The 23140-nt window shown below is 42.1% G+C and overlaps 1 protein-coding gene across 1 annotated transcript in view; it reads left to right on the plus strand.

Annotated features, from left to right (window-relative positions):
- Window positions 1–23140, plus strand: part of jade2 (jade family PHD finger 2) — a 185072-nt gene continuing 161932 nt past the window's right edge. Inside the window, exon 1 of the mRNA XM_010737760.3 lies at window positions 1–326. The gene's annotated coding sequence lies outside the window, so the exon portion shown is untranslated. The remainder of the gene's footprint in view (window positions 327–23140) is intronic.

Consider the following 23140-nt stretch of genomic DNA (forward strand, 5'->3'; position numbering starts at 1 on the left):
TTTTATTTTTTTTTTGGGGGGGGGGGGACTCGGTCGCGCCGGTCCTCTTTGCGGGGAGCTGACGCGCTGTCAACACGCACCGTGAAGGGGAAGGGAAAGGGAGGGGAAGGGACAGTCCTGTCACCCAACGTGGATCCAGAGTCGGGGCTGTTTAGCAGCGCTGCTAGCAGCCTTGCCAGGGCACGGAGTGGGCAAACTGAACTAGTGCTAAACCCTCTACTGTAAAAACTACATGTGCCTGGCTCCCAATGATCTCCTAATCTCTGGGAATCGCCCGCCGTCCAGGACTGAGGACGTCTCTGCACCCGAAGCTGACTGCGATCAAGGTAAATAAATAAAAAAATAAATACAAACAGCACTAACATACGGATGGAAAAGGTGAAACGTTAAAGTGGGAGTGTTGCAGGACCTCTCAAGTCCACTTTGCTGCTGCTGCTGCTGCTGCTGCTGCAAGTGCTATATTAGTGCTAGGTTAGCAGCAGCTCTGTACGCACTTTTTGCAGCGGGCTTGTCAGTCACAGTCAGCGGCACTGTTTGTTAGCCTGAGCGCGGTGCATGTGGGTCAAGGAGGGGGTACGTGTTTTATGTGGCGCAGCGAAAATGGGAGACAAATGAAGCCAGACCCCCCTTGTGTGTGTGTGTGTGTGTGCGTGTGTGCACAACACAGATGAAATGAACCGGGTAAACTTAAGCCATATTGTGCTGCAAACGTAACGTGAACGCGCCTCCGGTGGGAATCAAGTGTGCGAGCGGAGCGGGTAGTTGGAGAGTGTCCAAGTGTGTTATTTTTTTTTTTGCGCGTAATTGCAACAAATAGGCTCGTTTGCAGCGGTGTGCCAAAGACTGTGAGCTGTAAGTTGCAGAAGAATGTGAGCTGGAACATGTATGTATAGTCTTATTTATATATGAGATGAAGTTGTGATGATAGGGTTGTGTGAGGAGCAGCAGGTTCTGGGTGCAGGAGTAGTGGCACCAGTCTCTGGAGGATATGCAGGTTCCTTCACTCCTTTTTAGTAAAGAGGGGAGGAGGGGTAGACCAGGGGGAGCAGCACTGTTTTTTTTTTAGTTTTTTTTTTTTTTTAGGAAGGCTGAGCACGCAACCACACACACATCAAGGAATTAGAGCAACTCCTCTCTGCCTCCTTCACCCTCTCCTCCTCCTCCTCCTCCTGCTCTCTGCTGTGCAGATCTAGCTGGCTTTAGATGAAGGGGGGGAGTGGCTGTTGTTTACCTCCTCAAAGTCAGAACCCTGTCTGGACAGAATGTGGCTGTAGCATCCTTACCTGAAGCAGAAGAAGAAGAAAAACAACAACAACAACAACAACAAGGACTTGACATGTGGATGCAGATGCTGATGCTGAGAGTCAGATAGGGTGTAAGTGGGGCAAATAAAGAATATTATGTGTGCGTATTAGTGCTGATCACTAATGAATGGAGCAATATTTTTGATGGCACATGTGAAGCTGAACTGGCTCTAGTCTTGAATCAATTAAGCCGAGATCGTCGGGGGACCTGTTAAATATTCCCAGTTTTGACAGCAGCCCCCTCCATTCCCCTTACCCCCGTCCTCTTTTCCCACCATCACACACACACACACACACACACACACACACACACACACACACCATCATCATCTTCATCATCATCACCACTATCACCACACACAAGCATGCATTTTGCACACATACCTCTTGTGCCCTCTAAACACATATTCATATCTTCAAACTCTCTCTCTCTCTCTCTCTCTCTCTCTCTCTCTCTCTCTCTCACACACTCACACTCACACACACACACACACACACACACACACACACACACACACGCACACATCCCTCTTCCTGCTGGAGATGAGTCATGGTGTGTGGGGGCATAACAACTCCCTCTCTGTCCCTCTATTCCCCTCTCTTGTCTTTCATATCTTTCCTGATGCATTGCTATCTTGTTCTCACTCATTCTCTGTCTCTGTCTCTGTCTCTTCCTCCCTCCCCTCCCTCGAGGCTTGCCTCTCTCGCCTAGAGACAGTGGTTGTTTACAAGGCAAGTGAACGGGGATAAGAGCTGTTTTCATTTTGCATCCGTTTTTTCCTCCAGCCCTCCAGCCAATCATCCACGTTTCCATCCCTCTTTCATCATCCGTCCTTTCTTTTTTAACCTTCTGTCCTTCCTCCTGTTCTGCTCTGTTACTCCTAACCTTTTTATCCATCCTGCCATCCTGACATCTTTCCCCTCGTCATGTCCTGATATGAAGATTTTCCTGTGATTTCTCTCATCATCTGGCTTAAGAGCAGGAATGTGTGTGTGAGTGTGAGAGAGAGAGAGAGAGAGAGAGAGAGACTATGTGTATCAACTCTCCCTGTGCAGCGTGTCATGTGAAACTTGAGCACGCGGACCTTTTGAGCCTCACATGTGTACATACGCACACGTGTGTACAGGCGGGTAGCGTAGTGTGTGTCTGTGTATTTGTGTCTGCTGCGTTAAGCATTGAGCTCTGATTGGCTTGGAAAGGGGGTAAGGACCCCCACGTGGTGTGTTGTATCGCATTAGCAGCTACGTAGTGAAGTGGAGGAGGAGGAGTGTGTTGGGGGGTGTGTTGTTCATGAATGGACCACTGACGTCACATCAACCATACCCTCAATCCACCCCCCATATACGCGCATACACGCATGCCCTCCCCTCCATTTGTGCACATACAAGTTTTTACACACAATGCTAAAAAGGGCTGCAGGGCAAATGTGTGTGTGATTGAGAAATACATGTCAGATAAGAAGGATGGGAACCAACTGAGCTTAAGGATTTATGTGTGTGAGTGTGTGTGTGTGTGTGTGTGTTTGTGTGTGTCGCTGCCTGCAGGCGGGTTGGCTAGCTGTCATGTCACCAGCTCTCTGCTGCGCTCTGCTCTGCTTACTAACTAACTAACCAACATGTTGCCCACAAGGGTATTACTACTAACTGCAGAGGATTTTTTTGTGTGTGTGTGTGTGTGTGTCCTTGTCGATGTGTAGCTGCATGTGCTGTGTACTGTGTTGTGCACTCTGCGAGTTGAGAATATTGTGTTTCCAGTATCCCTAGGGATGTAAAAAAAACATTTCCTTTGTCATAATTTCTTTTGGACTTCTCTTGCAGAATTTAAAGAGACAGAATAATATAAAAAAATGTTCTTAGGCATGAATATTTTTTAAATTAAAAATAATAATATCTTGTACTGTAATAAAACATGAATTCTTTGATATAATAACATGTTTATTACACTTGCAGTTCAGGATTACTTAATATCAAGAGTTGTTAATTTGTGTATTTTTTGTGTTGCAAATTTTTGGGATTGTTCTGGTTTCCTCGGTTACAGTTTTCGTCACGTCCTACACGTCTTGCAACATAAAACCAACCATGTGGTGGATTAAAGGCTACAGGCATGTTTGTATGCATTAGCCCGTGTGTGTTTGCTTTCAGTAGATGACCCTGCTGTGGCCTAGAACCTCATTAGTGGGTTCTTGAGTGTGTGTGCCTCTGCGTGTGTGTTTGTGTGTGTGCACGCCTGCTGTTCAGTGGGCACGAGATGACGTCAGACTTCTGTTTTCATTTGTACTTTTGTTGACACCGTGACTCAGCCTCGTTAGTAATGAGGATAATTGCAAAGGCCGCACACCTGCACAAATCACTGGCGAGGAGGGAAACGGTACACGCGTATTTCACAGGACGATTCCTGCACGAGTAATTGGAACGCACTTCATAAGTCTTCGTCCTGCAAAACTTGTCCCTCACTGACTGAATAAGAGCAGTGAATGTTCTGCTGCAGCAGATGGTTTTTCAGATAAAATTAATGATCCATATTTTGTCATAGTTCACCGTGGAGTCTGTGTTGTTACCACAAAGCTGACAGTGATCTCATTAGAGCATATCTCACCAAGCATGCGTTTCCATCATACTTATTTCATGTGTTTTCATTTCCTCTCTGTAAATGAGACATTAACCACAGCGGTTCTACTGTGGAACACTATTCATTTTAGATTATAGATGTTTATAGAAGTTATTCATTAGGCACAAATGATAAACCTTTTGTGGCTACAGTTTGTCCAATGTGAGGATTTGGTGACTGGAAAATATTTGGCTTTTGGACTGTTGGTTGGACAAAGATGTCACTTAGGTTCTGGGAAATTGTGTTGGGTGATTTTGACATTTTATTTTTACATTTATAGAATAAATGACTAATCTATGAGTCAGAAATATGATCAGTAATGGAAAGATAGTTTCCAGAATTGGACAGTTTATTTATTTCAAGCCACCCACACGTTTTACTTCATGTAACTGATTAGATCCTTTATCAGGTCCATGTGCAGACTGTGCTAACTAATATCAGCCTGAGTCTAATCAGCCAGAACAATTGAAAATACTGGTGTAGAGGAGATGATTACCAAAGATGGAAAAAATGTATATATATATATGTATATGAATAGAAGTAAAAAATCCCTTAGAGGATCATTTCCAAAGACAGCGCCGTATGTCTCATTAATGCAATGAAGTTAGTTTTGTGTAGTGTTGGTTTCCAAACAAGCCTTATTATGGGTGGTTGTCCTGACAACCAGGTGATTTAATATACAGCATCTTTATACGGCATCTTTGCAGGTATTGAAAACAGTGTTTCCAATTCCAAATACCTGGACTCCGGCGACCTACCACAGTTTCATAATGAACCGAAAGTACTTTTACATTTCAGGCGGAACTTAAGTCTCACTTTCAGCTACATCGCTGCACGGCTGAACACAAATGAGCAAAACAAATGACAGAGGAAAGGCGGCTCAGAGACGGGTCATAAAGCCGCTGCCGCCGACAGTTACGCTGTCGTTCTCCGTTACTTTGTTGCAGCCGTCGGGCATGGGTGCGCCTCCCAATTCCAAAAGCAGCTCTGTTCTCACCCTGAATGAGGCAACACTGGAAAATCATGTCAGGCTGTCTAGTTAATGTCCATCGTGATGAACTGCGTGGTGCTCAAGAAGTCAAAACTGGCACTGGCATTTTTAATCAGGCGTCTTCACGCACCTCTGAGAAATCTGATGATGTTATATTACGGATATAATGTACAGCCACCCCCAACAAAAAGTTTATGTTCCAGAAACATTCATTAAAATGTATTATCCCATTAGCTACATTCTCCTTTTATCATCCTAAATGTTGGACCGTTCTGTCTCTTATCAGCTACCTCCTACTCTTCTTTAGGAAAAAAAAATAAGTCTGAAGGCTGTAAGCACAGTGATGGACAGTCTGACAGATGCTGCCTGAGCTCCTGATGGGAAGAGTTTCAGGAGTTAGTGTGTGTATGTTTGTGAGGAGAGAGGGCGAGTAAACAACAGACAGAAACAATATGTCAGACCTTCCTTTTGCTGTTTGAACACCCGGCGATCCAAGATGGAAATAAGCTGCTGATTCACCGTGTCATGCTTGGAAGATTTAAATTGTGCTTAATATGTATTTAAAAACCATCAAATATATCAAACGAATGAAAGGAGGCACCAGAGCCGAGGTTAAGAGGGACTAAGAGGACACCTTACCTTGTATCAAAAATGGCTGCTCAGCTGAGTTTTGCGACCATAGAGACAAAGTATAAAGATGGATAGAGGATGGAGGGAGGAGGAGGAGGAGAAAGGCAAATGAGAAGACAAGGAAGGTGAAGCCAGCAGGGACAGAAGGTAGAAGAGTGGAGCAGATATACAGACAGGAGGGGTGGGGAGGGAGACGTGGAGGTAGATAAACAGGGAGGTGGTCGTCAGGGTCGCCGGGAGTGAAGGGCAGAGTGTTCATCCTCCATTTCTCTGTCCTTTTCATCCTTCCTTCACTCCCTTCCAGGAGCTAATGAACTCCTGATGGCAGTGGAGACAGGAGCGATGGATCAATCCTCCACTTCTCTGTGTTCTCTGTGTTTCTTTCTCTCTCCCTTCCTCCTCCCACCTGTCCCCCCCCCCCCCTTTTTTTTTTTGCTCTCTCTCCTCCTGGCTTTTTGGCAGGGCCCCAGCTGGCTCCAACTCACCTCCTTCATTGTTTGTCAGCAGATTTCAGGAGACGGAGCGGGAGGCTTAGTTAGAAAATTATTTGGACCTCAGCCTCTTCCTCTTCTTTCCCCTCCTTTTTTTTTTATTCATTTCTTCTTTCTCTTCCCTTTTCTGTTTTCTGCTCTCTCATTCCTGCTCCCATGATGCAGCGGCAGCAGCAGGAACAGTGGCAGCATCAATAAATATTGTGTTAATGTTCTGGTGGCTGGAGCCAGCAAGGTGATAAAGGAAATCTATTTGATTTCTGTGGCTCGTTTGTTTGGCCTGACGCCTCTTTGGTTGGTGTGCATATCTGTGTCCATATGTGTACCAATATACAGTGTCTGTATGTGTGTGTGTGGCTTAGGACGCACAGTTTCTTCCTTTCATTTCCTCTTTCTGACATCAGTTCACTCCCTTCACTCGTCCTTGCCTACTTTGTTCCATCCTTTTTAATTTTTTCCAGAAGTTGCTGACACTGCTATATTAAGGACACAATTCTTATTCTTTATGCTCAGCACTCAAAAGTGCTTGAAACACTGAGAGCCAGCCACTGTAAAATAATTGTCCTGTTCTGTTTCATCCAAGTGTAACACAAGGAAGCTGCTTAAGGGCATGGTATGCATGAAACAAATTTGTTGGTATGACCTTTCGTCTGGCCGCGTACAAAGTCAAATGAAGTCATACTAACACCTACGCTCAAAGGATAGACAAAAAGCCTTTTACTGTGATGCATTCCTGGTGTGCTGTGGCCACCAGAGCTGATCGTGGCCAATGATTGTGATTGTTAGTGCCCCAGAAGCGACTTTCCACTTCTTGAAGAGTGCGCCGCTGTATTTTTGACGGATGCCACGACCAAGCGGATTAAGCTAGAAACAGAAACGAAATAGAGAATTCAGTCAGTTTTCAAAATAAAACACCCTGTGTAAACTTCTGATCATCAAAAAACCCTCTGCTTCTGAAAAACATCCCGGCGGGGTATGAACACCAGCATCACAGCCTCGAACTAACAGAGGCGGGCCAAGAGGAAGATGTGATTGCCCGCTTTTAGGCAATCTTTCCTCAAAGGACTTCATAGAGAGATGTTCCTAACCAGTGGAAACCTGACCAGTTCAGACTTTTAGTGTTTAAGTAAAATGATATTTCAATATTTTATATTATGGTTTGATCTGAAGGACATCCTTATACTGATCATGTTTGCTTTCACGCTTTTACACTTAGATGGCAGTCATACCTTTCATTTGGAAGTCATCTCTAATGTGTTTCCCTGAGACGTAGGTTCTGAGCATCATTAGCGTTCCCCATTTAAACCACGCTACAGCTAGAGCACGGAGTGTTTATTCTTTGTTTCTGTGTTATTTTACACTTCACTTAGGGTAGCTTTGCTCCCCTGAGAGTAATACCAGAAAGCTAATTCACTTTTCGGAGACAACAGTCTCCTGTATTTGACATAAGGATCAACCTTCCTTTCCATCCAACGCATCCCCACGGAGTGTTCAGCGGGCGGGCGGAGGTGGGGGGGACCACAGGGGAGAGGGCTGATGGGAATGGTGATGGTGATATCAGCATCAGAGAGTGACTCATGACTGCTCTTAAGTGGCTCTGAGCCTTCCCGTCAGTCAGGAGATGTTGGTGTGTGTAAGTGTGTTATTGAGCGCGGCCGTGAGCAAAACATTAAGGTTGCTGGCTGAGGAGTTAAGCACAGCTCTACGCTGTGGTTTTTGCGGATGCACTTCAGGGTTATTTGTGGTTTTACACCTTTTTGTTGCAGCTCTTACTGTGTCAGCAGTGTCCAGCGTACAACAGCTCATGTTAAGAAATGTATTCAATTAAAGTCCAGCAGTGACTCTCTTTAGTCTGCTTTCTTTCTAGATATTGAATTCTCGTGTATCAAATAATCTCAAACCAAAATGTAATTCAGCCACGTTCATGGCTAAAACCCTGAATATTTATTAATCTGTCAATTTATTTTTCATTTAATTTATCTGTTGTGGAAAAAAAAAACTGACATCACAAGTTCTCATCTTCAGTTTGCTTGTTTTATTTGACCAATAATCCGCACACTGACACAATGTTTACACAAGCTCCACGGCGAATGCAGCATGTTCGCAGAGCAGCAGCTCCGGTCTACACAGCAGGCACATCGAGTTTAGGTCATTTCAAGCAAAAATACTATTTGATATTTAATTGGGAGCTATTCGACCATTCTTCAAAGACCCCTCCACACAGAGACACACACACACACGGTAGCAAGACATGGTGGTGGCGTTCATAAACAGGAACTTTATTACCTCTGCAAACACAATACACGACCAACATTAAAGAGCTGAACTGAACGTGCCCCACGCACATTGTTAGTAACATGTTACTACCAGGCACAGGTAAAAACTATTTTCTTGAGATGATTTTTTTTTTTTCAATAATTCAATAGATTATTTGGTGACTCTAAATTGCCCATAGGTGTGAATATGAGCGGGAATGGTTGTTTGACTCTGTGTGTCAACCCTCTGATGAAATGGCGAAACGATTTTATGAATGTTTGGGTAGATTTCACAGGAGTCCATGCAGTAAAAACAAAACAGAACAGAAGGCTTCATCCTCTGGGAACCATTACTGTATGAAATGTCATGGCAGTCTGTTTAATAGTTGTTGAAATATTAAATCTGAAACAATGTGGTTGATCGATTGGCCAAAGAGCCGTGCTTCTAAATGTTAAACAGAGACAAATTCTCTCAGAAGACCTGCAGATATTTTCTATTTTTGCTTAAAGACTTATGGTGAATTATCCACTCCATTCACTATTAATTTAGCATTTATCAAATAATCAGTCAAGTAAATAATAATCATACACTCAACTAAAATAGAAATGCAACAGCCTACTTGTTGCCTTTGTTGGAGTATCAGGGTGAACCAATCAGAGGCAGAGGAGGGCGGGTCATAACTTGTCTGCGGGTGCCTTTGTGAAACAGAAATAGTTCTGTGCCTAATAATTGTGGTGGAGTGGAATTTTATTGTGACCAGTGCAAAGACACACCTGTACAATAATCATACTGTTCAGTCACCACACAACCGTCGGCTTGATGGATTATCTTGGCGTAGAAGAAGAAGAAGAGCTCAGGAATACATTTGAACGAAATTTGAGAAAAAAATAGAACGCTTGGAAAGAAAAAAGCCAAAACAAAAGAGTTTTTAGTGTTTCCGTATTTGTTGTGTGGTGTAGTAACACATTTACGGCTTGGCGTTGCACTAGAGCTGAACTGATGTGAAAATGCACCTCTCCAATATTAGCTTCCAGTTGTCTCTTGCTGTATAAAGATGCCATGGATTCACTTTTGAAGCATTTCGGTGTCAGATAAATTGCTATTGGGAAATCATCTTGGCATACTTTAAGTGACAAGTCTAAATAAGAGAGGCGTATACAAAACCTGTCCCCAAACAACTGAGCTTCATCTAGACAACACATCAAAAAAAATGTCATCGTCTTTAAATGACAGGATGCGGAAGGATGTATTTCTATTTTATCCATATACTGAGCAAGGGAAATGTGTGTGTGTGTGTGTGTGTGTGTGTGTGTGTGTGTGTGTTTCTACCTTTCATGTCTGCCTGTGTGAGTAGGTTGCAGGCTCTTCTTTCTTGCACACCTGTTAGCATGGCCCTGATGAGGATGTTTGATGTGTGCCAAATGTGTGTGTGTGTGTGTGTGTGTGTGTGTGTTTTTTTTCTTCCTTGGCGAGCTTATCTTCACTGTGTGCGTGTGTTCACCGTGTGCATACATGCGTGTGTTTGTGTATGCACATGCGTTTGATGTTCAGGTAAATTCTGGATACCCAACATCACACATCTGTTCACACAAATTTCAAGAAGCACACTCACACACCCTGACATTTTCATTCTTTCAGCTCATTCATAATAGCTGCCCTATTTCCCCCATCTCTCTCTCTCTCTCTCTCTCTCTCTCATCTACCTCTCTCTGTCTGTCTCCCTGTCCTTTCTTTTTCTCTCCCTGGTCTCTCAACCTCACTTTATAAATCTTTGTGATTCTTTTCTTTGGTGCTCTTTCTCTCTATACCTGTCAAACTCTGTCGGTGTGAGCCTCTCTACCTTCTCTCTTGCGGCTCTGTCCAAAAATAGTTCTGAAAGTGTGTGTGTGTGTGTGTGTGTGTGTGTGTGTGTATATGTGTGAGTGTGTGTATAGGAGATGGGTTGGGGAGGAGACTGAAGGAAAGAGAGTGAAAATAGACTTGGACGTGTGTGTGCGTGTGTGTATGTCTATGTTGCAGTCTTCCCTGCATGCCTTCTAGCTGTTACTGTCTCGCTTGTATACACAGTGCTAGCACTGCACAGCCAAGTAGAGCTACACACACACACACACACACACACACACACACACACACACTCCTGACCATCTCATCCTGCCTCCTGTCATTTTTTTCCCCCTGAAAAAGTGGAAATATTCAGTGTTGGTGAGATTAGAACAAACAGGGAGGAAGAGAGGAGGAAGGAGGGTGACAGGTGAGAGGGAGTAAGTGAGGCAGAGGGTGGAGAGGGAAAAAAACACGATGGACAGGATGACTGGAGGATGTAAAGAGCTTTGGCAGAGGGGAGAATCTATAAGATATGATGATAAGAAAGAGATGATAAGAGAGAGGCAGCAGGAGGTTGGTGAGGAAGTGAGTGATGGGATGAAGAGCGAGACGGGAAAGGAAAGAAGAGAAAGAAGTAGTGAAGAGAGAGCAGCTCTGCATTCCCCCGGTTTGGTTGTCGCCAAAGGCTCTTTAGGCTTTTTGTTCCCCAGGCAGGCTGGTCATCACTCACACACACACACACACACACACACACACACACACACACACACACACACACACACACACACACACACACACATCAGAATCATAGTGAAAGAAAGACACACAAATTAAGACACACAATAAATCCACTGATATGCACTTGTCCATACACAAACACACACAGATGCAGCAGCACTGCCTCAGAGAGATGGCTTGTTATGAAGCAATTTATGTGCAAGGATTCTTTATCAAACTGACTGACCTCTATATCCTCAAGGAGCTCTGCACTGGCCAGTTTTTGTGTGTGTGTGTGTGGGTGTGGGTGTGTGTGTGTGCGTGCATGCTCGGCAAATCACTTCACTTCCACAGATTGTTGATTCTTGTGTCTTTTTAGTGTGTTCATGTATGTGTGCAAGCATCATCAGCACAATTGATATCCTTTTTTTTTTAAATGCTTAGTGTGCTTTTCTAAAGAAAAAACAAATATGTGTGTGTGTGTGTGTGTGTGTTTGTCCAGATGTTCCAACATTCATTTAATGTCCTGACAGCCAGACTGCCTACTCATCTCGAGAGAGTACTCTGTGTGTATATATGTGTGTGCGTGTGTGTGTTGCCTGCTGGGCCTCTGCAGCTACAGTCTCTTAATAATAGATCACCATCATGGCAACCGTTGTAGTGTGCTGACCTTAAGTGCTGCAAAGTGCTGAAAAAAGACACCGAACCACAACAGTGTTCCCACTGAAGTAAAAGCACTGTCATCTACAGGGCTGACTGAAGGAGAGAGGACAGAGAAAGAGAGAGAGAGACAGACAGACAGACAGACCAGACAGAGAGACAGACAACAAGGCAGAGGGGTGACATACTTGCAGACAGACAAACAGATGGCAAGCAAATGGGTAGACGGGCAGAAAGGCAAAGAGTCAAGCAGTCAGACAGACAGAAAGACAGATGGCAAGCTTACAGGCAGACAGACGGATGGACAGGATGACAAATGGGACGTAGCCAGTCAGACGGATTTGGAAGCTTGGAGACAGACAGAGAGACAGACAGAATGTCCAGCAAACATCCTGTCGTTTTCACTCGGGATAAATCGGATTGTTAAATTGAATAATCTTCGTCATGTTCGTACAAGTGCCTGTCTGTCTCACTACGCTTCAGCGCTGATCAATAAAACAGTCATGGCGGAATCTGCTTTAACCATTATCTTAATAGATTAGTCAGTCGACAGGCATTTAATTGACAGTTTTGATAATAGATTCATTTATGAAGCAAAACTGCCAAACATTTGCTGTTTCCCAGCTTCTACAATGTGAACATTTGCTGTTCATCTTTGTGGACGGAATAACTTTTGGGTTTTGGACTGTTGGACATTTTCTACATCGCACGATGAATGGATCAAACAGAAAACAACCTGGAAAGTGATTAACAAGAAAAATCACTCTGTGTTTTATCTGGTAGGACTTTATATTAACATCAGTGACCTTTTCAGCAGCATTTTGCTTGCAGCAAATATCACAAGATCTGACATAACTTATGAAGAAAGTGACAAAAAATCTCAAGAAATAAGATGTCACTGACAGATATGATCAGACTAAAGTGTAATACTTCTCAGCACACTTATATTTGCCTTAGGTAGACCGTATGTCGCTGTCAAGGTGTTCTAAAACCAAAAAGCGTTTATTTATTTTAATTTTTTTATGACACTTTATTTCCCATTTTCATCTGCAGTGGCATCTGCTCACTCGGTGATGACTGATGAAGTTTCAGTGGCTGCGCTAATAAAGCTGAAGTGATACACCAGTTTGTACTGTGCCGTGTAATGTAAAGTCATCATGACGCTCTGCAGAATGTGGTCTGAACATTTGTCATCATCTTTGTATCAACTTTTTCATCCATGACATACTTTGTAAGTCAAATTGTTCAAAGTTGGTATAACGGTTTCAAGGCTCTGAAATGATTCCATATCTTTATTCTTTTCTTCTTTCTATTCTCTGGGTTAAAGTTTTTTAATGTCTGTGCCAGCATAAACTCAGTGGAACGTCAAGGAAACACTTTGCCAGTCCATCACATCATTTTACAGACTGTTTTAAAGAGAGAACTCCACTCAGGAGGAGCCAGGTCAGGGAGCTAAACCACAGATTTTCTTGTTATAGCTTACGCCCAGACCCCACCGGGCACGTTTCTGTCTTCTAGCATGAGTAAATGTGCTGTTAAATAGTTGCCCTTTTGGCTGTTTTTACGATCTGGAGTCTTCACAGGGTGTGTTTTATTTTGAAAATCGACCAGCTTCTCTGTGCTGTTTTTTGTGTCTGACTTCCGGCCAGCTCGATCTGTTCTGTGCCGATTGACACGGCATGTTGTGGTGACCATCAAAAATAGAACAGCTGTTTATTCTCAGTGGACCAAAGTAGAGTTGCAGGATAGCCACGGTACCCATGGTACCCCGCGGTGCCAAATCGTAACGGTACTACTGTGGATTACTATACTACTGGTGCCAGTTTCAGCTACATAGCGGCCCCCTTTACTCTCCTCTCACTGCACGCTACTCCCTTGTAAACAAACCAACATGGCAACTACTGCAACCAAACTACATAGCTGCTGAATGATTGGCTGTTTGCCTGTTACCGGGGATATCCCCTCTGTTAGCTGATTGGCCGTTTGTGTGTTTCTGCTGGCAAGAACGAAGTAATTCATAAGTATTTATAACTTGTACAAATACATTGCAGTTCATAAAAATAATAATAATAAAAAAAGGCAGCAGTATCGCAATAATACCCGTAACCATGATATTTTGTCTGGTATAGTATCGTGGTTAATTCATTTTGGTATCGTAACTCTAGAGCAAAGCAAAGAGCCACTTCTGAAACACGATTTTTAGTAACTAATTTTAGAAAAAAAAGGTTGCTTACTCTGTTCTATTTTTGTTTTACATTGGCTCTCAGTGGCTACTGATAATGTTTAATACCATTTAATCACATCATATTCGGCTTTTCAGGTGCAGGTTCCCTCAGCTCAACATCGTTCTCACCTGCCCAAATGAACAAATCTAAAAGGAAGAAATGCTTCAGAGTGCGAATAAGCTGCTATAAACATGCTGCGAGTGTGAGCCTATACACTATTAGTCTTTGAGCAGTAACAGCTGTTCTCACCCGACTTTTTCCTCCAACATCCAAACTGGGTTTCTGTGCTGAAGCCTACCCTACTTTTATAGCACAAGGTTGTGTTACACATCCTCTGAACTGGTAAAACAGCTGACACATTATTTTATTTCTCACCTGCAGCTCGGTGTCCAGATACGGCTGTTTTCTCAGGTCTGATTTGTTGAACATTTCAGAGAACGGTCCTCTTTAAACGCTCAGTCAGACATAGTGCTCTCGGTGGTGTCATAGTCAGCCAATTAATTAGCTCCCCAGGCGACTTGGCTTTCCCAGCATGCATTAGTCAACCTTCCCACTGTTTGTCTTATTGTAAATGTTTTGGGCTGACATTAAACTATGCACAGAAAATGTGGCTTACACCAGGTGATAGCACTGAAATGAGAGCTGGAGGTGGCTGTCTAAATCTGTGCAGTCTGAGCCAGGTTTAAATTTCAGGTTTTTGTTTCAGATATTTGTTTCTTGCTTCTTTTTTTTTTTTTTTGGTCTTAAATGTGCAGGAATGTAGGCATCGATGAATGAAATGGAATTTGAATGTTATTTAGGTGGATATTTCTGAAGGATTTAGCTGTGTACAGATAAGAAATGTCATTTAATCAGGGCTCCAGGCTAGTGATGGATGCTGCTGTGGGTTCAAACTTTAGGTGCTGGTTTCTGTTTAGCCTTGCTCTAGCCAGCTAATCCCTTGTTTCCCATGTGTTTAATGATTCTCACATAATTAAGTAGCTCAAACGGAAAACAAGCTTGATGAGGCTGTTGTAAGTCTACTTATAAAAATAACTTATTGAAATTCTTCACATTTCTTTAATCATTGTCAGAACTGTTGATTGAAAGTTAAATTAATGTGACAAATATTTCACTCACTACAGGTTGGTTTGGGCAGTCGGCTATAATGACCATGACTTTAGGGTGAATGAGTGTAAATAAACTCAAATCCCAAATCAGTCTGATTTCTCTCTGTCTCTGTTTGGGTTTGAACATCATATGGCCACTCTAACTTCTTACCAGGCACGGTAAGCACGGCCATACGTTCCAGGTGCACCACAGTTGCCAGAGCTATAGTAGCAGCTGTAGAGTGACAGGAAAGTGGGGGATTTGAACCCTGGGCCTGCTGAAGTAACCAAACTTGCAAACTTCTGATCGTAAAAACAGCCAAAGAGGAACTAAACTTAAACTATTTAACTGTGTAGCCTACTAACTCGTGGTAGAAGCACAGAAAAAAATGACTAAATCTGAGCAAGTTCACAAAGTCTGATGGGGAAAATGCTCCGCTTTGGGTTTGAAGCTGTGTGGAAAACAGACCAAAATAGCATTGCCCCTGACGGGGTCCAGGTGTTTGATTTGCGAGAAATTTTCCAGCCTGATTGACATTGTTAATAATCCAGATTATTAAAAGTTATCCAAATGATTACAACCCTTTACACATCCATCCAGTCCACCAATTCAGGTGTTTTCACTTATGTCTCTTTATTATACCTCTCCTCAGGACTTTGTGGCTTTTTACAGACTGGGCTCAACTGACAATTCCCTCACTCTCCTGTTAGTTTTGTTGCACCCATTAGGGCGGGACAATTTGCCTCGTTATTATTCTTTTGGTACATATACACTACAGTAGTTTTGCAGCATGTAATTCTCAGCATAACTCCACCCGGCTTTAACCTCACTACAAGTGTAATCATCCACAGTAATGGAAAACACCTGTGTGGGCGTACAGGACCTTTTTAAAAAGTAAACACTAATGGACTCTGCAGGAGTAATCTAGACTAGACTAGATTTACATTTAATTGACTAATCTAGACTAAAGTAGTGGTCCTTTAACACTGAGAAGTGTAGCGTTGGCTGGTGTCTTAACCTTCAGGAGAGTGATGATTACCTTTGGCTCAATCACACCTAATCCTGCTGGTTCAGTTATTAGTCATGCTGTTGGCCATTTCCTCTGTTTTGTTTATGAGTGTGTGTGTGTGTGTGTGTGTGTGTGTGTGTGTGTGTGTGTGTGTGTGTGTGTGCCGTGCATTGTCTGGCTGCCATTCGTTTCCCCTTGGCTAACGTGAGCTATGCATGAAAAGGAGGCCACAACCCAGTCACATAGCTCTTTAATGTAACGTAGCTTGGCCACAGGGCAGCAGGTAGCACGCCAACTGTTACGTTGTATACGTCCGTGCATGAGAACACCACAGAGAAATTTGCACTACAGGTTCCTCTTATTAAATTAGCATATTATTAACAAGGATCTTTCTAAAGCAGTTTCTCCAAGTAGCTTTAAGACACAGAGTTCATTTTCAGACGAGCAGCATATTATTTAAATTAATGAGTTAATTAGCAAAGCTAGTTCTGTTTAATATAGCGTGGTGATTACAGGATGTAGGGAGCTTAAGGTTTAAGGTGGATTATGTTTTTAGTGTGTTGTGCATATGTCTCCTTGTTTTCCAATATGTGGTTGTTTATATGCTGCACATTTGTGTTTTAAAATGTAATTTTGTTTGTGTGGAGATGGAGCAGAGCATTTCTGTCTGCTTCTGTGTGCTTCCTGCTGTCTTTCTCCGACTTGTTTATTTTTCTTGGCGTTATATAGTCTCACTGTCTGGATTTTTTTTTTTCCCGGTCTATCTCTCATCGTTCTGTCCTCATCCATCTATTGGGATATCCCCACCCCCCCCTCTTTTTTTCCTCGTCTTTTTTTCCCTCTTCACTCCCATATTGATCTGTGAATCTCTGAGCCTTCCTCCTTTCTCTCCGCTCCTTTTCAAACTTCATTTCTTCTTTTTTTTTATTTAGCCAGGGGATTTTTTGATTTGTCAGAAATAAAGACCAAAACCACATTATTTCACAATATGGTTGTATTTCGGTCTCTTTGATAGTGTTCTCTCCCTCGTACAACATGGTTTCATTGACTCTGACAGATGGTTGCCTCCAGCTATTGTCGGGCTTCAGCTCAGACAGAGTGCAGATTTAGACAGTGCTGGAACAGTATGGGATCATAATGCAACAAAAAACAATAGTGTGATAAGGCAGTCTAATACATACACAATATTGCACTGTTATACAGTAATACTGTATGTATACAGTGTGATTACTAACATTTATTTTGATGATATGTAGCAAAAAATTACATTACAATTTCTCTGTACAGTACTTCAAGCATATGTACTTGCTTTAGCTCACTATCATGGAATACGCAAACATCACATAGACGTTGGAATCAGTAAATTCAAATAAATAATGAATCAAACAATATAATTATGATGGCTTTAATACATTCTAAAAAAAATCTGGAATAACAGTATTATCAGGAACACAAAAGGATGAAAACAGTGTTGCAGTGAATTGTTATGCAGTAAGTCTGTCATAATACAACCTAAAGCATATGACAGTATAATGGAGAATAATGATGCAACATAACATAATAATGTAGAAACCTCAGGTACATACTGAATGAAAATATAATCCTATACAATCACATCATAACTTACATGAGGCCACTGCAGGACATTTGTTTGACTTGCACACAGATGCAGGACAGCACTGTGTATCATTCATGTGACAGTAGTCTGGCTGATAAACTTCTTGATGTAGGCAGTTCAGGTTTTACTTTATGGGTAAGAAGTGGATCACACTTGAAAACAACAGATCAGTTCACTCTTGTGGGATGATTTCGGAGTCTGCCATCTTGGCCTCCGAGGATTCTGCATGAGTAGCTTCTAACAAGTCCGACTATGTGTGACATCAGTGCTGACTCCCCCGGTCTCTTCCAACCAAGTGGCAACCTGCGGTGCTGGGAAATGAAGCCAATGCAGAAATGCCAAAACCTGTAATTCAGATGATATCAAGGCTTAAAGTTACACATAATTAACAGCTTGGCCGCTTTGATTGACAGGTAGGTGTCATTACAGATGGCTTAAAGAGCACTCAGGTGTCAGCTCTGCTGATGATACACGTCTTTGCCGATATTTAGATTATCCGGGAGGCAGAAGAAGCAGTACATCCAACATTGTGTGTTTAATTACCAGATATTTAAAGTTGTGGTACAGCAGTGTTTTTCAATGGTTTGTGTACTTTATCATAACACAGAAAGTGGATACTAATGGTTACAGTTGGCCGTGTTGGAGGAGAAACTACTACATCAACATTTAATGTGGGACCTTTTGAATGTAATCAACATTTGCACGCACAACAGTTGTGCGAGGTTTCAGTCATTGCTGCTGTTCTTTTGAATTAAGCTCGCTGCTGCTGGGATTGTAAGGATATCATTTGACACCGAGCCTTTTAAAGAATGAATGTTAAATTGTTAAATTGATTGTTAGGTTAACTATTTTAATTAGAAGTTCTCTCTCAGTCAGAGGTCTAAGCAGCAAAATCAGAGTCAAATTAAAACTGGCTACAATTATTTTTAAAAAAGTGACTTGAAATATTCAAATTCCTGCTCGAGACACAAGCACACGATTACTGTACCATCTGTTATAGCTGTTTGGCAAAACTCTGTTTCTCTCTGTATTTCTCTCTTCTCTTTCTGGGTCTCTTTTGCTTTTGTGTTCAGGAAGTAGCCCGGTGCAGAGCTGGAGTCTGGTTCACTGGACTGATTGAGATGAAGTTGTACATTTGTTCAGTCTTTGCTGGCTCCCACTTTTTCTCCTTCACCCACTCCATCTCTCCAGAGAAGAAGTAATATCTCAATCAACGGTCTGGGCTCTGGTTCACTGTGTGCTGCATGAGAGAAAGGGGAAACAGGGAGACATACAGCAGACATGGAAACTAAGGATGAGAGAGAGAGTGGAAGGAAAAAGAAGGAGATCAGGTGGAGACAGGGAGATGGAGAAAATGAACTTAAAAGACTTTTGTTGGCAGTTAGAGCTGTTAGTCTGCCTTGTGCCTTTTAGATGATCCTGCTCCAAAAATGAAGGAACAGGGATTTTAAGAAGATACAGTGACATTTCCAATTACTGTCAGTTCTTTGACTTTAACGGGTCAGCGGTTCCCTCCTTACATATGCATTTAGAAATGCAGGGCTGCCACCAGAACAAGAGGTTAAAGAGTCTGTCTTGTCAGCTTACTATCACAGGTTCAACCCCCATGACAGCTACATTTGACAGAGACACTGAACCCCTTATCTGTTCATTAAAGAAACCAGCAGCCAGTAAATTCTTAAAATGGATGTGTCACATAAATAAATTAGTCAGCATAAGTCAAATAAAAGTTTGTGCATCCATTACGAAGGCTTTGTTTTTTGGTTGTGAAAGTGACTGGGAGATTCATCTTTCCATCAAATTTCGTCAGAGTGTAGCCAAACACAGTTTTACAACTAAAACACAGAATGTGGAACCAAAGTCAAAATGATTCTCCAACTGCTGCTGTAACACACGCACGAACACACATGCACACACAATAAAAAAACCAAATTATAGGGAGAATCACTGAGGGCTGTCTTCACACAACAGGGAATACTTTCTGGATTTTCGCACTTAGCCACACAACGGCTGGTTAGCATTGTCAGCAAACCAAATGAAAACCAAATGTCAGCAGCTAGCCACAAGTTCACTGATATGTCAGTGTGAAAAACCTCTTTTGTGGAGACAAGAGTCTGGTTGACAAAATAGAAGTTTTTGTTCCAGACTCAAGTGTCTGTTAAATGCAAAACCTGTTGTGAAAGATTGTCAAGTAGCAGCAGCCTAACTTGAACAGAGGGAGGAGATGCTGAATGATGCACTTAAGGTACTTGTTTGATGAAAATAAACACTAAAAACTCTTGAGTCTTAGTTACGGAGATGTTTAAATCAAAACCGAATAGTAGTTGATCGTCATATCTGCCAACCTTAGAGTCCAGAGATTTTAAAGGCTTGGTTTGAGTGTTTCCCTGCCAAACCTGCACGCACAATAAATGTGCATGTAGGCGTTTATGGAATTCAACAATCATGATTTTGTTTCTTTACACCAGTGTTTTTCTTACTGTGAAATTTCAAAGTGTCTTTGGTAAAAATGGCCTATTGTGCTTCCCTGTTGATTATAAAATCCTCTGGGTGACAGCAGTACAGTGTGCATTCCTTTTGTCTCCTTTGTCTCTTGCCTTCAGTTTGGTTTTTGATCCTGCACCTGTAAAAGGTTTTTTGACATGAATGCTCTACTCACGGTTTTTTCACACAATTTGGGATTTCAACCTTCGCTTTGTCACCGCAATCTCCCGACTGTTGGTCTGGTCTCTGGCTGATGAGTGTGATGTCATCTCAGTGTAGGTTTTAACTCGGCTGGGATAAGAGTCGCTAATGTGCGTATGGTGCACAGAAACAAACCTGTGCTGGCTTCACTTGGGAATTACTTGGCGATTTTGTGGAACATGCAGTTCATACATGTGTAGTGTGGACTAGGCTGTGCAGAATGTCACTTTTTTTTTTTAACATTCAAAGCTTAGAGTGAGGTTTTCAAATCAATTGTTGAATGCCTATTGTCATATTTTATACAGTCATCACCCAACAAAATAACTTGACTAATAACTCTGACTTTTAGACTTTGCAACACTCTGTGGAAATGTTTGGATCACATGAGCCAGACACGATCCTACGCAGCCGCCACGGGAATCTAATTCTACTTATAGTATAATACCAATAACATTGGTACAGCCTAATCTTTATCAAAAATCTTTAGACAGAATCAATAGACATGCAAAGGAACAAAATGTTGATCTGAATGTTTGATTTAATTTGAACATTCAGATGATTTAAATGATTTGAATGTCAACATTACGAATGAAGTTTCGAACTACTTGGTACAGCCCTACTGCGGACAGGTGTGTTTACCCCAAAACATGTGGAATCACCAGCCGCCTCTTCACCTGATGGCAAGCAGTTCCACCAACAAAGTAAAATGGGTGTGAAATTTATGACGTTCCTCTTCAGATTCCAAATACTCAACCAACCAGTAATTCTATAGCGCAGTCAGCTCTGGAAGATGTAGTTGATGGAGTTTCTTAGCCTGCAGCTGGGGATTGAAACCAAGTTGTTGCGTTGATCGATTAAAAAAGGGAAAAGACAAAAGAGGGCATGTTTTGTCCTTCGAGTTACAGTGGGATCAGCATGGCTAGATCCTCTTATGTCTCACAAAGTAAAGTGTTTTTATAGCATTCTGGACACAAATGGCTCCCAGCTCAAGATAAATGCGTTTCGTAACCTGACCCATTCATTTAAATGGTGGAGGAGTCCTTTATATCTAAGGCAGCCAATCAAACTCAGCCACCTGAGTGAATATTTCTTGCAAAAATGGATTTTTATGCAAGTTCAGTCGACTGTCTGGTTAAAAGTTGCCACCATTCCTCCACAAAAAAGCCTGTTGTGTAAATGCTTCAGACAACCTTTAAAGAGCCTCATTTACAATGCTAGTATAACGCATACATCCTCAAAACTATTTTATATGACATAGTGTTCATATTTTCCTTTGGGTGGTCAGGAAAAGAAATTGACTAGGCAGCTTTAAAAAAAAAACCCAAAACCAAAAACCTTTAGCACCCTGAGTGTGGTTTAAGTGGGTCGCCTGAGAGTTTAATAGGCAAGGGGAAACCCTGAGATGGATCCAAGCGTGCAGATTTGAAGTCAGACAGACATAGCTAGAGGAAGTCAATGATGTACTTAACCACTCTTCTCAAAGGCAGGAAGACGAGGTAGAGCTAGACAGATGAGAAGAGGTGGAAAAGATGGAGAGAGAAGCGAGAGAGGCTGTGGAAGTCAATAACGTATACTTAACCTTACTCCACAGACTCTCTGTGTCCCTGCTATTGTAAGGAAGGGGTGATGGGGAAGGGTTAGGCAGGGAGGAAAAGCAGAAAGAGGGGAAAAGGCAGCAAAGAAGTGCCATGTTTTTGTGTCAGCATAAATGTCAGAGTAGTTAAGTGTGTGCAGGGCAGGCGGGGTGGCTGGGGTACAGGAAGAGCCCCATATAAGAGGGAATAGCCCAGTTTTACGGCCACATAAATCTCCGTTCCCCACACGGAAGGTTGTAACCCCCCTCCTCCTCTTTTGGCTCTCCAGCCTCGCTCTAGCAGTACGCTGAAGCCTCCTTTTGACTTCTTGACTCTGTCTATCTCTCACTTTTGCTTCATTTTTCTCTCTTTGAGATCCTCTTGACCCATGCCCTCCATTTTTTCCTCTTAGTGGTACTCTATATATTTTCTTCCTTTGACCCTCAAGCAACCAGTGCACAAGATTAAACATTTCTTCAGGCTGTTTCTTTGCCTGCACAATCTTTGACATTGAAAGGCTCTGTCATAAATCCCAGACTTTGTGATTATAAGATTGATTTAATCTTGAATTGTAATGTAAAATCATTTTCACAAGTTGACTGCCAGATATTTTTCAGTGCTTTCAGCCCTCTTTTTTATGTTCATGTTCTTATCTGAAAGTACTATTGAATCTTTTTTTAGTGGCCCACCAGGACTACTAACTTTAACATGTTAGTACATGATGACAGCGAAGCAACAAAGATGACAAATTGAAGGACAATGAACATAAAATGTCTTAATAAAGTGTTAATCCACGACGAATCAGATGAACTTCACTGCTCCTTGACCCAAAAATCTCCCATAGGTGGAGATCTGGTGACTCTGAAGATTGTAGCATATGATTCACATTATCATCACCGAACCATTCAATGAGCCCTTCGGCCGTGGTGTTTATGAGCATTTGTCTAATCTCTGTCTGCATCTGTTTGGATCAAATAATGAAAATGGGATGAGGCAGTTACTTGAAATAATAAGTGCCATTATTTGTGCCCTTATCTGTCAGTCTTTCCTCCCACTGGCACCGGATCTAGCTTTCTCTTCAACTCGAGTCTCAGCGCCCCAAATGTACTTTCTAACATTTCAAATGTGAAGCAGAGTGTTGTTGGAAAAAATGTAAAAGGTGCTAGTTCAGCTTTTCCCGGATAAATAAATGTTTTCAAAAACACCTTATTCCACACGTGCTGAAGAATCAGATTTTTATAAAGGCAGTTTCTCCATGATTATTTCTGACCTTTTTCTCTTTGATGCACGCTGATTTCTTTCTCTGATGTTCTTCTGTTGACTCTTCCTTGGAAAGATCTTTTCCTGTAACATCTCCTGTATTTATTAGGTCTAAACATCTCTTCACTCCTACACTCTGTTCCTTTCTGGACAGAAAATTAAATTAAACTTCCAGTCTATCTGCTGAATACACTAAATA

This window comes from Larimichthys crocea, chromosome XXII, assembly GCF_000972845.2.
Source record: "Larimichthys crocea isolate SSNF chromosome XXII, L_crocea_2.0, whole genome shotgun sequence".
NCBI lineage: Eukaryota > Metazoa > Chordata > Actinopteri > Sciaenidae > Larimichthys > Larimichthys crocea.